Below are 14907 nucleotides of genomic sequence, written 5' to 3'. Positions count from 1 at the left end.
CATCATCTTCATTAGTAACAATCATTGTGACAATTGGCAACCCAGTCGGCAGCATTGTAAGCGACGCTGAATCGTGATACGCGGAAGCAATATAATTGTACAGAAATATTTGATTATTTGACCTAGGTGCAGATTCAATTGTTTTAGTAACTTAGTAACTTACTCGAGAGCATTTCTTACAACATTGTACAAAACCACTATTTTAATAAAAAAAAATTAACCGAATGCAAACAAAAAAACCTTTTTTTTAAATAAATGGTTCAATCAATATAGGCAAAACAAACATCAGAAGTTTAGGAACACAATTTTCGTTGAATATGAACATTGCATCAAATTTGTTAACGATTCGTTAGGTCAGTAGGAATGTCGGAGACTGGGGTGTTGGAGGTACCGTGTTCGAATCCAGTGAGGTCATTCTTTTTTTTTTTTTTTTAAATAAAACTGATATTAATAATATATTAATAATAGAGAAGCATAATTTTTGGGATTTTGTTAGGTTTATGTTGTCAACAAAATCTCAAATATTCAAATTGTCTTTCAAAAACCTCACGAATTCCAATCCAACGATCCTAATTGGTTACGATTGACTATAACTATACCCTGTTATATTAAACGTTGTAGAAAGAACTATAATGTCCTAAGAATATAATATAATTATAAAAATCTACCCACCACATTTACTCAGTAAAGAATTCTTTATCATAATTTAGACCTATTCTACAACAAAAGGTATTCAACGTCTAATAAAATATATATTATATAATTCCTTCTAAACCACTCGCTTCGACAAACCGCACACCCGCGCGTATATTACTTTGCGATAATAAATATTCTCTGCAACCATAATAATATACGCACATTTTAACTAATAACCTTGCGTCACATAGCTCCACATTGTAATAACGTAAATTATACGGCTTATGGCATTTTCACAAAACAAACGAAAAACGTAAGAAAGGCAGTGCCAAAATTTTTTCAATATTTCAATTTTTCCTTTGTATAATAAAGTATATTTTCCTTCAGAGAAAAAAAAAGTTTTCATCTACTATGGTAAGTGGTGTGCGGGATAGATTGGGTGTATGTATGGTATGTATACATATAAAATAAAGGAAACGGGGCATTGGTGAACCGAATGAAAGAAAAAGTATTTCTTTGCTACTGTGTTCAATGTTTCGGTTTAGCTAAAGACATTTTCTACAGTTTAAGGGGTGGTATGTATGGGAATATATTTTTTTTTTTCTGGCTTATAATATAGGAAGTGAGTCTCACACAAAAATAACACCTTTTCTTCACCCGTACATTACAGCGCACAACAACAATGTACCATGCACATACTCTGCATAGGATTGAGGTGTATTAGGTACGCTAAAAAAAAGTATAAAGGCTAGGGCATGATTTGAATACGAAATTCCATACAAAAATTTCCCAAATATTATACATCGAACTGGTGAGGTTTTTTCCGTGTATTTCGGTAGACTTATATATAACATGTATAAGGAAAAATAAAGGAAAATCTGAATGAAAACAACACGGCAACGAAGAATGTGAAATACGAAAATTCCAGATCGCACAGTGAAACATTAAATCAGTCATTGGGGGAATATTCGAAGCGTTTTCTTACCATTATACATACGTATATAAATGTATAGAATTTCAGAATGGTAAAAAACAAACTCATTGAAGAAGCGATTGTAATATGTGGTATTTGTATTTTGGTGTTTTTTTTATAAATTCAAAGTAAATTGAATATCGATAACAGAAATGTACCGACTTGCTAAATGCGAAAAGCAAATACAGGTTTTCCTCAAATTTGTTTGGGAATTTCTAAATGATTATAGGGAGTGTAGTGTGTAATAAAGGTATATTATGGTGATACAGTTAGAGGTATTATGTCGTTGAAGTTGCACAAATTCATATATTACTTTGATCAAATCTTGAGCTTTTGATTCCGGTTTCGATTACTGTATGTAGAAGAATCTAGACTATAAAGTTATCGAATACATACATAACGAATTGTATAAATACATTTTGTGTGCTTTTATGTTATGCAAAGGTTATTCGTTTTATCCATACCTGATATTGTATGAACCTGTATGGGAGAAGAGAAATAGCAAATTTAATATTGGCTATGTGTATGCAAATGCTACAAAATGGTTGTAGAAAGAATAAAATAAATTTTCCAAAGGTTGAAATAAAAATTTAAATTCAATCTTTATACAGACATTACCCATCGTATCTACATAATAGAATATTTTCATCGTGCTACACAGTTAAATTGTATGTGGTGTATTTCGATATATATACGAAATACGTATAAGTATATATGTCGAATGTACATTGTGGATTAAGCACAACAAAAAAACTAGCTCAGAAAATCTTTCATTTTAATATTTTCAAACTAATAAAAAAAGGAAGTAGTGGTCATGACGCGGCGCCATGATTAAAACAGGTTTAACTACATTCCAAACTAAACGAGCTATAATCTTAGGACTTTAGATAATTTCTGTCACGATTTTGTGTAGATCAAGATCATATTTTTAAAGATCTTATTAATTTACGCTCGTTTGTCGACAAAATAATGGTTTTCGTGGATCGCAAATATTGTCGTAAAGCTTATATGGCGATAATTCGAAACCTGTGTCATTTTTCATATTCTCTTGCTGCCTAAAACAACAAATTTTTGTTTTGGCATTTCGTTTGTGACAAGTTACCGAATCTTTGATCGATCATCGTAGATCGTAAAACAAAATTTTCAAAATCAAAAAAGTGATGGAGAAGAAATTAAGAATAGCGCACTTTTCTCATGACAATTTCATATTTATACGTCGAAATACGGGGCCGAGTGAGTTAGGCACTAGAATTGTACATAAAGTGTGTTGGGAAAATTGTTCAGTTAACGTAACGTGAGTTCGAGTCTCACCCGAGGTATTTTTTTTAGTTTAGTGTTTTTGATTACAGGAGAAAGCTGAAAATGTGAAAAACTTGTTAATGGAAATAAAAAAAAAACTCGAAAAATTAATTGCCCCGGGTAAGATTCGAACTCACGTTACCGCGATATGTACAATTTGTTGTGAAGACTTTATATGTACAATTCTAGTGCCTAACCCACTCGGCCACCGGGGCGCATGTATTTTGAAGTTTAATTGTGAAGCATTCATAAGAAAAGTGTTTTTGTTTTACTTCGCTCTCAACTTTTTGCTTGTGCAGACGAAATATTTGGCGTTAAATAAAATCCATTTGAGCGAATGAGACACAAAAACAGAATTTTTGTTTTTATGTTTACTTTCAATGGAAAATGGTGCTTTTACTAGAATCTGTCGTTGTTGCTGTTGCAAATAGCTGAAGTAGGCGTCAATCGGATATCTCAGAAGTAAATTTGCACTTTCTGACTGTTCAGACGAGAGCAAACCGTTGACTGCTATTCAGAATTGTCATTAAATATTGACAGAAGACATCTACGTGGTAGTAAAATTTGTGACGCTGTTATTCTATTGTTACCGTGGATGAGAAAAGGAAAAGGCCTCGTTCATATATCAAATAGGATTTGCCATCTGCGCAATGACGTTCGTTTCGTCAAGTATATATGGACACCATTTCGTAATAACCAAGTTTCTACCATTTAAGAAATGTCTTTATCGCGTACGCGGTGTGATTCCCCGAAAAAATTATTCACCTAGGATATGTAAACAAACATTATACTTCTGTAAATTGTTAAAGTGTCATTCGCATATCTTGTTGTCTCGTTTTCGCTTATGCGATAATAAATATTATGCACGGGTGACAAAGCGGTCGAGGCTTGCCGAGACGGCTTGTCGTAAGTGCATATTCTTTTTTATCGCATAAGCGAAAACGAGACAACAAGATATGCGAATGACACTTTGCCAATTTACAGAAGTATACTGTTTGTGAATAATTTTTTCGAAGAATCACACCGCGTATGCGATAAAAAAGAATATGCACGTATGACAAGCCGTCTCGGAAAGCCTCGACCGCGTTGTCATACGTGCATAATATTTATTAAACATGTGTATTACAAAGTGCTGCTCATATGTCAAATGTACATTGTGGATTAAGCAAAATAAAAAAAACTGGCTCAGAAAATCTTTCATTTTAATATTTTCATACCAATAAAAAAGGGAAGTAGTGGTCATGACGCGGCGCCATGATTAAAACGGCTTTAACTACATTCCAAACTTAACGAGCTATAATCTTAGGACTTTAGATAATTTCTGTCATGATTTTGTGTATGTGTAGATCCAGATCATATTTTTAAGAATCTTATTAATTTACGCTCGTTCGTCGACAAAATAATGGTTTTCGTGGATCAAATATTGTCGTAAAGCTGATAGGACGACAGCTCCTCGCGTTGTGGCGACAATTCGAAACCTGTGTCATCTTTCATATTCTTGCTGCCTAAAACAACAAATTTTTGTTTTGGCACTTTGTTTGTGACAAGTTAACGAATCTATTATCGATCATTGTAAGTCGTAAAACAAAATTGTCAAAATCAAAAAGCGATGGAGAAGAAATTAAGAATAGCGCACTTTTCTCATGACAATTTCATATTTATACGTCGAAATACGTATGCGCCGGTGGCCGAGTGGGTTAGGCACTAGAATTGTACATAAAGTGTGTTGGAAAAATTGTACAGTTCACGTAACGTGAGTTCGAGTCTCACCCGAGGCATTTTTTTTTTAAGTTATAGTTTTGTGTTTTTGATTACAGTTCTAACAGGAGAAAGCTGAAAATGTGAAAAACTTGTTAATGGAAATAAAAAAAAAACTCGAAAAATTAATTGCCCCGGGTGAGATTCGAACTCACGTTACCGCAATATGTACAATTTGTTGTGAAGACTTTATATGTACAATTCTAGTGCCTAACCCACTCGGCCACCGGGGCGCATGTATTTTGAAGTTTAATTGTGAAGCATTCATAAGAAAAGTGTTTTCGTTTTACTTCGCTCTCAACTTTTTGCTTTTATGTTTACTTTTAATGGAAAATGGTGCTTTTACTAGAATCTGTCGTTGTTGCTGTTGCAAATAGCTGAAGTAGGCGTCAATCGGATATCTCAGAAGTAAATTTGCACTTTCTGACTGTTCAGACGAGAGAAAACCGTTGACCGCTATTCAGAATTGTCATTAAATATTGACAGAAGACATCTACGTGGTAGTAAAATTTGTGACGCTGTTATTCTATTGTTACCGTGGATGAGAAAAGGAAAAGGCCTCGTTCATATATCAAATAAGATTTGCCATCTGCGCAATGACATTCCCCTTGGCAAATTTTTAGCCTACATTTGTGCGCAAAAATATTCGTTTTTTGATGATTTCTCTGAACCAAAATCTTTTTTTGAAAAAGTAAAACCATTAAAGCATGCAAAAATGTGTTACTTTTAAAGGAAAAATTGGTTTGTGATTGATAACTTATCCCACTTGGAGAAACATTTGCAAAATGTGTAAATTACACATTTTGCAATGTTTTCTCCCGGTAGGTCAAGTTTTGACTCGCAAACCAAATTTTTCCATAGAAGTAACGCATTTTTGCATGCTTTAATGGTTTTACTTTTTCAAAAAATGATTTGGATTCAGAGAAATCATCAAAAAACGAATATTTTTGCGCACAAATGTAGGCTAAAAATTTGCCAAGGGGTGAGCGCTCTTAAAAAGACAAAGTTGGTATGCGTAACGGTACATTTTTGAAACTTCTTATGGGCGTAAGATACGTAATGTGAAAAGGGTGCGTATATGGGGAATCAACTTTGGTTCAATTAATATTTATTTCTGGGTAATTACGATGTTTCTTTTCGCCAACGAATTAAGTTTTCCTTAAAATATTGTTTTCATTTAAATCTTGACAGAATGGTTCATTTCAAAATGAGGACTGCAAATATATTGGTGCATTCCAGCAACATAAATATAAATAAATTTATGGGTGTCAATATAATTACAGAGAAGAGTTATTTCACGTATTTAGTCTATACACAATAAAGCTAAAGGTAATAGAAACAGGGGGTTTGTTGGTTTAACCACAAACAACTTATTTAGTTTGCAAAATATTTGAATGCGATAAACAACGAAATGAACTGGTATAACGTGAAACAGTGTTATTCACTCACACACTAACCCAACTTAATGCAATAAAATCTCTGCAATCAATTTTTCCACCATCCGCAAAGAACATTTTCAATATTTATTTTCCTTTTTTTTCGTACGTAACAAATGTATATCCTTTTATGTGTAGCTGTATATAAATTCACCCAGTTTAGCCTCATGCAAATAACCATTTCTACTAGAAACATGCCAAACAACCATCAATATACATATAGGTCTGATTTTGAATCACTTTCAAAAATATGTGTTTATTCTGGAAAGAGGTAACGATAGTTGGGCACCATCTGAAGAGTATCTTCTTCTATACTTTTTTTTTGTTTTTCGATCATATATGCGATTTTCAAGTGTGAAGCTTTCTAGCTTTAGGTTCCCATTCCATTCAACGAATCGTGTTGAACAATGAATCGAAAAATTTATATTAGCTAAACGAGATAAGGCTCGTTTTGTCGTATGAAAAGCTCGTCCCCAATTGCGTTTTCACCATTTTGTATAACAAAAACACTATTAGCTGAAGTTTAATGGCCATTTATCTGTCCCAGTGTCTAAAAAAAATTCCTATCTCCATGTATATGTATGTGTATACGTTAATGCATGACAGAGACTGTTTTTAAAACTCTTCGTAGGTATTTTCACAATAGATTACCCAACCCGGAAAATGGTTTGGTTCAGTATGTATAGGCACATTTTATGTATTTTAAATATAAACGAGTGTTTTTATGAACGAGACAAAAGGGTTATTTGATTTTCCAAAGTATCGTGTAATGTTATTTTTTTCTGTATTTTTTTGTTTTTGTTTTTTTTTTCATTTTTATCTCTTTCCTTTTATTTTTCAAACATATCTATACATTTTCGCAAGCAGGAAATAGGTAATTTTTAATCATCATAAATTTAATTAAAGCATCGGATATTGGAAAATAAAGTGAAGAGGTTCCAAATAAAAATAAATAAATAAAAGCTATAACTGTCACACAAAAAACCGCCATTAAATTATTTTGGGTGTAGGCATGATTTCAATGGGTTTGCTGTTATTTGCGTACATAGCCACACCAGACAATTAGCACTGAGTAAAAAATCAAGTCATACCTACCATCGATATTTCATTATACAGTAGCAATCAAAAGGTATTTTCATAGCTGCAAATGGATTTATAGTACTATTTTACACTTTGCAGAATAATGCGCACGCTGGAACTTTAGACACCCTGGAAAGTAGTAAAGGAATCGAGGGTTACCTCCAAATAAAGTCGACAAGTCACAGTAACCGGCAAAGTGTTAAAATACAACACAACGGATGAAATTATAACATCTGACTCTTTTCTTAAGAGATGATCTTCGTTAAAAAAAAACTCATTTCAAATGTAAAAGTTTTACCGATATTTGACTGACTCATAGCTCAATATTTTATGGTGCAATCAAAATTGTAATTTTGATTTTTTCAAACTTTATTAAAAAGTCAAATATCATCTGGAAATGGTAGTGCTCTGTTACATTCGATCTGGATGACTTGATACTCGTATAATGTTATTATATGTCACTGAAACGTTTTTAGGGTAGAAACTGAATTATATAATAAGAAAATTGCGGAAAATGTCCTGACTGAAGCGAACTAGACCGCACAATTTCGATTTCAATTTCGTTTTCTAGACATTATACCACTTGAAGAAAATTCTTTTCGAAAGTAAATCGATGGAAAAGCAACCGATATACTTATATTGAAACACCTATAAGTTTTTTTCTTCTCTCTTCCCTTAAATATATTTTCTATCGAAGAATTTCATGCTTTGGCATTATTTCTTGTAATAGAGGGCGGCATATACAAGATCAATCAATCACTTTTCAGAACATGAATTTAATAAGAAAATCGAACATTTTAAATGTTATAGGGGGTTTGAATAAATGAAAATGTATGGCTGCTGAGGATTGTATGAGAAATGTAATCAGATGGTCGCTCCTTTTCAATCGTTTTATGGGCTACATAAATATTCGATGTGAAAGATGTTTATACATTGCGAAGCGGATAGCTCTAGCCACAAATAAAATATATTTCAATGTTGGTGAGCTAGAGTTTGTAATGAAAGGACGACGTTTTTATTGATGACATACATAGGTCATTCATTTTTCGTCCATTTAATTAAAAACTAAGTTTTTAATTGATTCAACTAACCTAATAAAATTAAGATTAATTTATGTGTCGATACAGGAAAGTGGAATTCGTTTGGGCTGAAAGTCAAACAAATTATTAGTAATCAAAGATCCCAAATTATTTTTTCTCCAAAATTAGGGTTCTATTATGCAAACACACCATATTTTGTTTAATAAGGGTGATGCACTTTGGATCTTAAAGACCCACAAACTTACCTCAGGTGAGTGTAAGCTTTGTATTCTAGACCCATCTACTTACAAAAATGTATTATATGCTACCACAAATAGCGGATGTAAATTGGTGGTTTCACAAGTTCTTGAACATCGTTAACAAATTGTAAAGCTCTTACAAAATTTTCAATTCAGTGTTCCCAACAATAATGAGCATATTTTGTTTCACTCCAGTAGTTTTACTTAGAAGAGAATTTTCAGTCAGGTCAACTCTTCATACCCTCAAAAATATGTATATATTACGGTTATGTTAGTAATAGGTCTATCTACACATGTTGTCATAAACTAAAATCATCCTCACGCTTTCATACGAATACAATGCTTCAATACCGTCTATCTTTTATACGTAAGACATTATTACTTATATACTAAATTAGAGTGCGTGTCAAGGGAACCTAAAATGCTGACTAGTTTTTGTTCTCCTCCTTATACATTCTCCATATTAATATTACTGATTTAGAGTTATTATTTCTGGTGCGGAAGACTCACCCTGAAATGGATTATCTTTATTTGGATTTGGTACGAAGTTGTATTATACGTGTACATTTTATCTATAGTCTATTTAGTTATATATAGCTATACACCTACAAATCTATATAGTTAGCCATATAACGACAACATCTACCTACATATTCTACCACAATATTAATGTGAATAAACATGAACTGGAGGGTATGTTAGATAAATATATTTTTACTTTCATTTCACCATTTAATACACATTTCATATAAAAGCTTTATCATTTTCGTTCTAGTAATCCAAAATCCATTCTGTTTATCGTGGGATATCGGTTGTGGATGGAGAATAAAACCACATAAAAGCTCTAATGAAAAAGTTCCGATAAATGGCTTCGTTTTAGATGTGCTATATACAAGTCTATAAATGTTCGGTAGTTTTAAATGATCTTTTTTGGTCATTGTTTGAATATCTATTCATCATTTTATAAAAGAAGTTTATTTAATATCGATTTACAATTTATATTTGTCATACTTTATGGCGGGGTTGTACATGTTACGTACACAGACAAATATTCGTAAGATTCGAATTTTATTTTATTGAACTGAAGGGTCGTTAAAAGCGATTCTGTGCGATTTCTCATCTAAAAGAAATTATATCAGAGACAAATGCTTTAGTCTTAAGTAACTACATTTCAGAAATATTTATTGCAAAAATAATAATTTTCTTTCTCTTGTCTTTTTCAGGTAAGTGTTCAAATCAAGTAACAATGACTGTAGCTCAAAGAGGAGTAAGTTTTTTGTGAAAATGAATAATTCATCTGAAAAACGCAGTATTTTTTAAAACAAGTTTGCCAATTCTTACTATATTAATCGAATTCGATCCGTTGAATCATCGAAATACAATTAATATAACTTGACACATCATGCAATTTTGATCAATTTTGAACGACTGTAAACAGGGGAATGTTGCCGTTTTTTAAATGGTTAATGAAATTCAGAATGGTAATTACAACAAGTATTTTTTCCAAACAATGAAAAGCGTTATTCTAAGTTCTATGTTCAAAAGAATCTAATATAAACTTCATAAAGGCGAAAGGATTATATTTAGGAAAACATATTTCAATCATTCAATCGTCGAACAAATTCAATAATCGTATGTCCTATGGCGATGATAGGGTTGTAGACAGTTTGCTCAAATGACCTATAAATTTATAAGTCAACATGTAAGTCTCAAACTGCATTTAATGTACATTACTCGATAACTACTTAACCTTATCTGCTATCGACAAATATGACAAGAATAAGCGATGAGCTGTGGCTAGTGATGTCTTATATAGGGGAATGTATGATGAAAATATTGAAGTGAAAGATTTTAAATTCAATCATTACGAGATACACAACACAAGTAACAGATGTAATGATTCAATTGTCGTTTCTCAAATCTGCAACAACAACAGGAAAGTAGGACCGTGCAAACTAGTTTTTGAAGCAAGTGTTTTTTCTGATCTTCCGATTGAACCGAATCTTACGAAGTTTTAATTTTCAATTTCAATTAAATGTACCATAAAACATCACAGAAAAAACGACACTGCGATCGTTACCCTTCCTATTAAAATTTGAGGTATTTTACTCAAAGACTAGAGATAAAAGCTTCGTTGCTGACAGTAGATCTTAACTTTACATCACATTGTTGTGTAACATTACTTATCGTGTATGCCCAACGCACTTCAAGCAAAAGTGCTATAAATGACAGCTGCCAAATAGAGTACTACTTTGTATGAAAAAATTTCCGACACACTGCCGACACACAACATTTGTTCGACACACTGTCCAGTTTCAGTACCCTATTTAGCGTACCACTCATGCTTAAAGTGCGTTCGTATGCCTCATGTTGTGACGTCAGTATTTAACTTGAAGGTTCAGTCATACATTGCCTCATTTAAATATGAATTCAAATCTACACAAGCGTCGATGTCCCCTCACATAATCTACCATTATTGTTAGACATGTTCTAAGTAAACCCCACTACATGTATTTTTTATTATTCTGCAGAGAGTGTACAATTTATCCACAGTTCCATCAACCATGTTGGCATATTTCTAATTACTCGATTAAAATTCTAAATCCTTTTTTAATTTTGCAAACAAAAAATGTTTTTTTTACAAAACTTCACCAATTATAAATCAACAAAAAGAAAGAAAGAAAAAAAAACAATTTTAATTTGTGAAGGAAAGTTGTACACGTGGGCGGATGTAAAAGCACACAATATACCCGAAAAAAATTACACTTTTTTATTTACCATTTCCAAATCATTAGCCATAATTTAATTATTTCGTCATGTTGGCTTTTCTCTCCTTGTTTAATTTTCTAATTCCTCTTACAAAGATCATCCACTTTTTTTTCCTTTTATTAAATTTTCAAAAAAAAAAATCTTTCAATCTTTTACATTTAATAATGTTTTGCTAACGAAGAAAACCAAATGGTAATGTAAATGTTTGTCGCCCAATGGTGTATGGTACGTGACAAGAATGTACTGATGAGCTGCTCGAAAATATTAAGTCAAAACGTATTTGTAAGACTGTAATTTCGGGAATGTTATTATTTTAAGTTTTGTATAATTTGAGTCCGGATTGTTTGTGTGGGTACACGCAATTTGTGAAGGGTAAGATATTTCGTAATAGGTCTCAATAAAATGTTTGCACGTTCAATTTTTTTCCCTTGATTTTAATTTGGAATGTTATCAAAGGCATTTAACTGACAATTTGAAGGGTACAGGGTTTTCCATAAAAAACCGTAATTAATTTAGCTGATAATTGCCGATGTTTCTTTTTCTCCAACATCATTTTGATTCAAAACATTTTCGGCCTATGGGCTGGTAAAATCTTCAAGGCTAAACTTACGTAAGTTTGATTTACACAGTTTTGGTATGTCGATTAATTGTGCAATTAATTTTTCTTGACCTTGAAATTAAGTTCATGATTCAAAAAAGGGTCAAATAAAGGACTAGCTGTAAAAGAATTGCAAATTATTTGCTGCTTCTACCTTTGTTACGTTTCCACCGATGGTTCAAGTTCAAGTGTTTGATACAAAATCTACTACTTCAAAATTTTTAAAATACATTACGCTAGGAGAACAGAAGCTTGACCTAGTCGTTTATTCTTGTTAGTTGTTAGCGATGTCGATAGCAGTTGACTAACCGCTTTGTTAAGGTTAAATACGGATCTATGAAGTGAAATGAAAAACTGAAGTTATTTTATTTATCCTGTAGACAGTGAATGTTCATGCTTTCCGCTTCCCGTTTATGACATTTACAAATATATGGAAGTTTTCAACCCACTAAACGTATTATTTATCTAAACACATTCATGTAGAAAATATGGCGGATGTTTAAGTGGTTTTATCTAAAAACGAATAGGTATTATGTTGTCATGAATTTGTCTATTTGAAATGATTGTAGCACAATAATGTTCTTTTATGTAATATGTTTCAGAGGTATGTCTCTCTGTCTAATTGTATATCAAAGTGAAAACTGTGGCCGTCATACACATATCCTTGAGTTTGAAATTAACTACATTGTTGTTGTTTCAAATATTATGAAAGGTTTATAAGTTTCATTGGCTTGTGAATATGGTTTTATGTCGCTGTAGAAAATTGAAATTGAATATTATAATGAATTAGAGTGCAAAAATTGCTTTGTGGAAGTAATTTCTTGTTCGAAGGATTACATCTCTGTGGGTGGATGGAACATAGAATTTACATATCGCTTTTTACTGTTTACTTTCAGTTAATGTCTCTGATAGGATAATGGTATTTATTCAAGTTACATACACACTCGGATCTATTTTCAAACCGCAGACCTATATCCGCAAAGAAAATCTTCTTTTATCAAATCACATCTAAATCGGTTCGGTGGGGGGCTTAGAATGCTCATTATCACCAAAGCATTGTGTGAAATGAATAACAACACCGAAAAGAATCATCCGAAAAAAAATAAAATATAAACCCGTTTAAGATAAATACCTTTTCTCATTCAGTGACGTAAAATGCTAGATTTAAACGTTTTGCTGAAATATAGCCTGAAAGTGACAGGAAGTGCGAGAGATTTATTGGATTCATTGAGTAAAGTATACATAAAGTTTGTATTACGAATATATATGTGAAGACGTGTGCTATAACATTATGGGGTACCTTACACAATGTGTATTACACATGGAATGTTATATTGAACGAAAAATGTAACATATTAAGTCGAACTTACTGTTATACCACATAACAGAACGCATATATTCGTATTCAACATCCACAAAATATATATATAATAATATTTTAATCCATTTGCACGTATATTATATGTATGCTGTACTAAATTGGAGGGCAAAGGTAAATTTCTGCACTTCAAAAACTTTTGCTTCAACAATTTTACATGTACCTCCAATGTCATATGTTTTCGGTTTTCCTTATATACGTATATATGTGAATTGGTTTGGTTTACTAGTGCTTCATACAAGCAGGTATGTTATTTATTATCCACATCAACATCAAAACCTTTGCAACAAAAAATATATTTGCTTGTCAGCTACGTTTTAGTTTTGTTATAAATTATTCTTTGCTATATTACGCATTATACCCTATTCCCAAGCAATATACCATTTTAAACAATAAGGGAAACAGCTTCGTAGAAGACGATATTGTTAGGTTGAACTTAAAAAATCTTTCCATACTAATTGTATTTGCAAAATAAGAGTTTAGAACTTTCTTTGTATTTAATTTTACTTACGGAATTGGTTTCTCTTTTCTTAATCATATAGTTTTTCGAACCATTTGGAAGTGGTGTTTTAATAGGATCATTATCGTTACCACTGCAAATTATATGGAAAGATCGAAAATAATTTTTAGGTCTTATGAAGTGTCGATGTGAAACTGGTAAAATTGCATTCGTAGCCATGTGTTTGTTTCTCAAGCAAATAAGGAACATATAGTTGGACTAGCTATCTAAACTTAGATTCAGAAATGTAAAAAAAATCGAGGCTGATTTGATGAAGCGATGCTTTGTCTTGCTTTTCTAGACTTCGGTGTCTTCTCATATTTACAGTATAAAATTGTACCAATTTCAGTTAACTGAGTGACAATAGGCGTAGCTAGGAAATAATGTCCAAATACCAACGTGCACTCTTTGTTCAAATTAAATTTTAATTTTACGTACTCTGTTGGCCTACCAGTCCCCATTGTGCCAGTGCCTGTATACAGATTCAATGGTCCCTGATTTTTTTTAAATGCAAAAGAAAGCGGAAATGTCTTTCATTATTGTTGAATTGCTTGTCACGATAAACAAACAAATAAATAAACAAAAAATGTGAGGCTAGCAGCCTATAATACCCACTCCATTTTCGTATCTTAAAATGGATATACTGACTTAATTCTCTATGGAAAAATATAAAAAATAACGAAAAATCCATAAATAAGAGGTACTATCCATCTATTTTCCACTTTCTCGTTCACATTTATATTTATTACCAAATTTAATGTTTCATCCATTCATATTATGTAAAAGCATAAATGTGAATCGAAAAAATATAGGCCATCTGAAGAAGATAAAATGGAAAATACATAGAACCAACAAGAGTGTTTGCACACAAAAAAAATTATATGAGCGAGGTAGAAAATGCTTTCTAGCAACTACATACGGTCTTAACATGGATAAACTTTTTATGTATTTTTCGCTGGAGTAAATAAAAATAAATGAACTTGGCAGGATTTCGATACAGCTTTGCAATCTTCGCATCTGATTTGAGTCAACGTAAATATTAGCAAATATGTAAAATCACTTTCTGTAGACTGAAATTGTAGAAGTAAACCGTAGACTGCATTAAATTGAGTTTCTTCCTTGCAGCATACACTATTTACAGAGGAATAAACAGACCCATCCATTCACAATACGATAATGAAACTCGAAAAAATGCATGAATC

At 32.1% G+C, this 14907-nt stretch overlaps 1 protein-coding gene across 10 annotated transcripts in view; it reads left to right on the top strand.

The window, feature by feature from the left end:
• LOC119081248 (RNA-binding protein Musashi homolog Rbp6) overlaps nt 1–14907 on the top strand; it is a 408246-nt gene that overhangs the window by 233497 nt on the left and 159842 nt on the right. The gene's annotated exons all lie outside the window — the stretch shown is intronic.

This window comes from Bradysia coprophila, unplaced genomic scaffold (assembly GCF_014529535.1).
Source record: "Bradysia coprophila strain Holo2 unplaced genomic scaffold, BU_Bcop_v1 contig_358, whole genome shotgun sequence".
Taxonomy (NCBI): Eukaryota; Metazoa; Arthropoda; class Insecta; order Diptera; family Sciaridae; genus Bradysia; species Bradysia coprophila.
The sequence above is the reverse complement of the archived record's forward strand: the minus strand, read 5'-3'. Positions and strand labels throughout refer to the sequence as shown.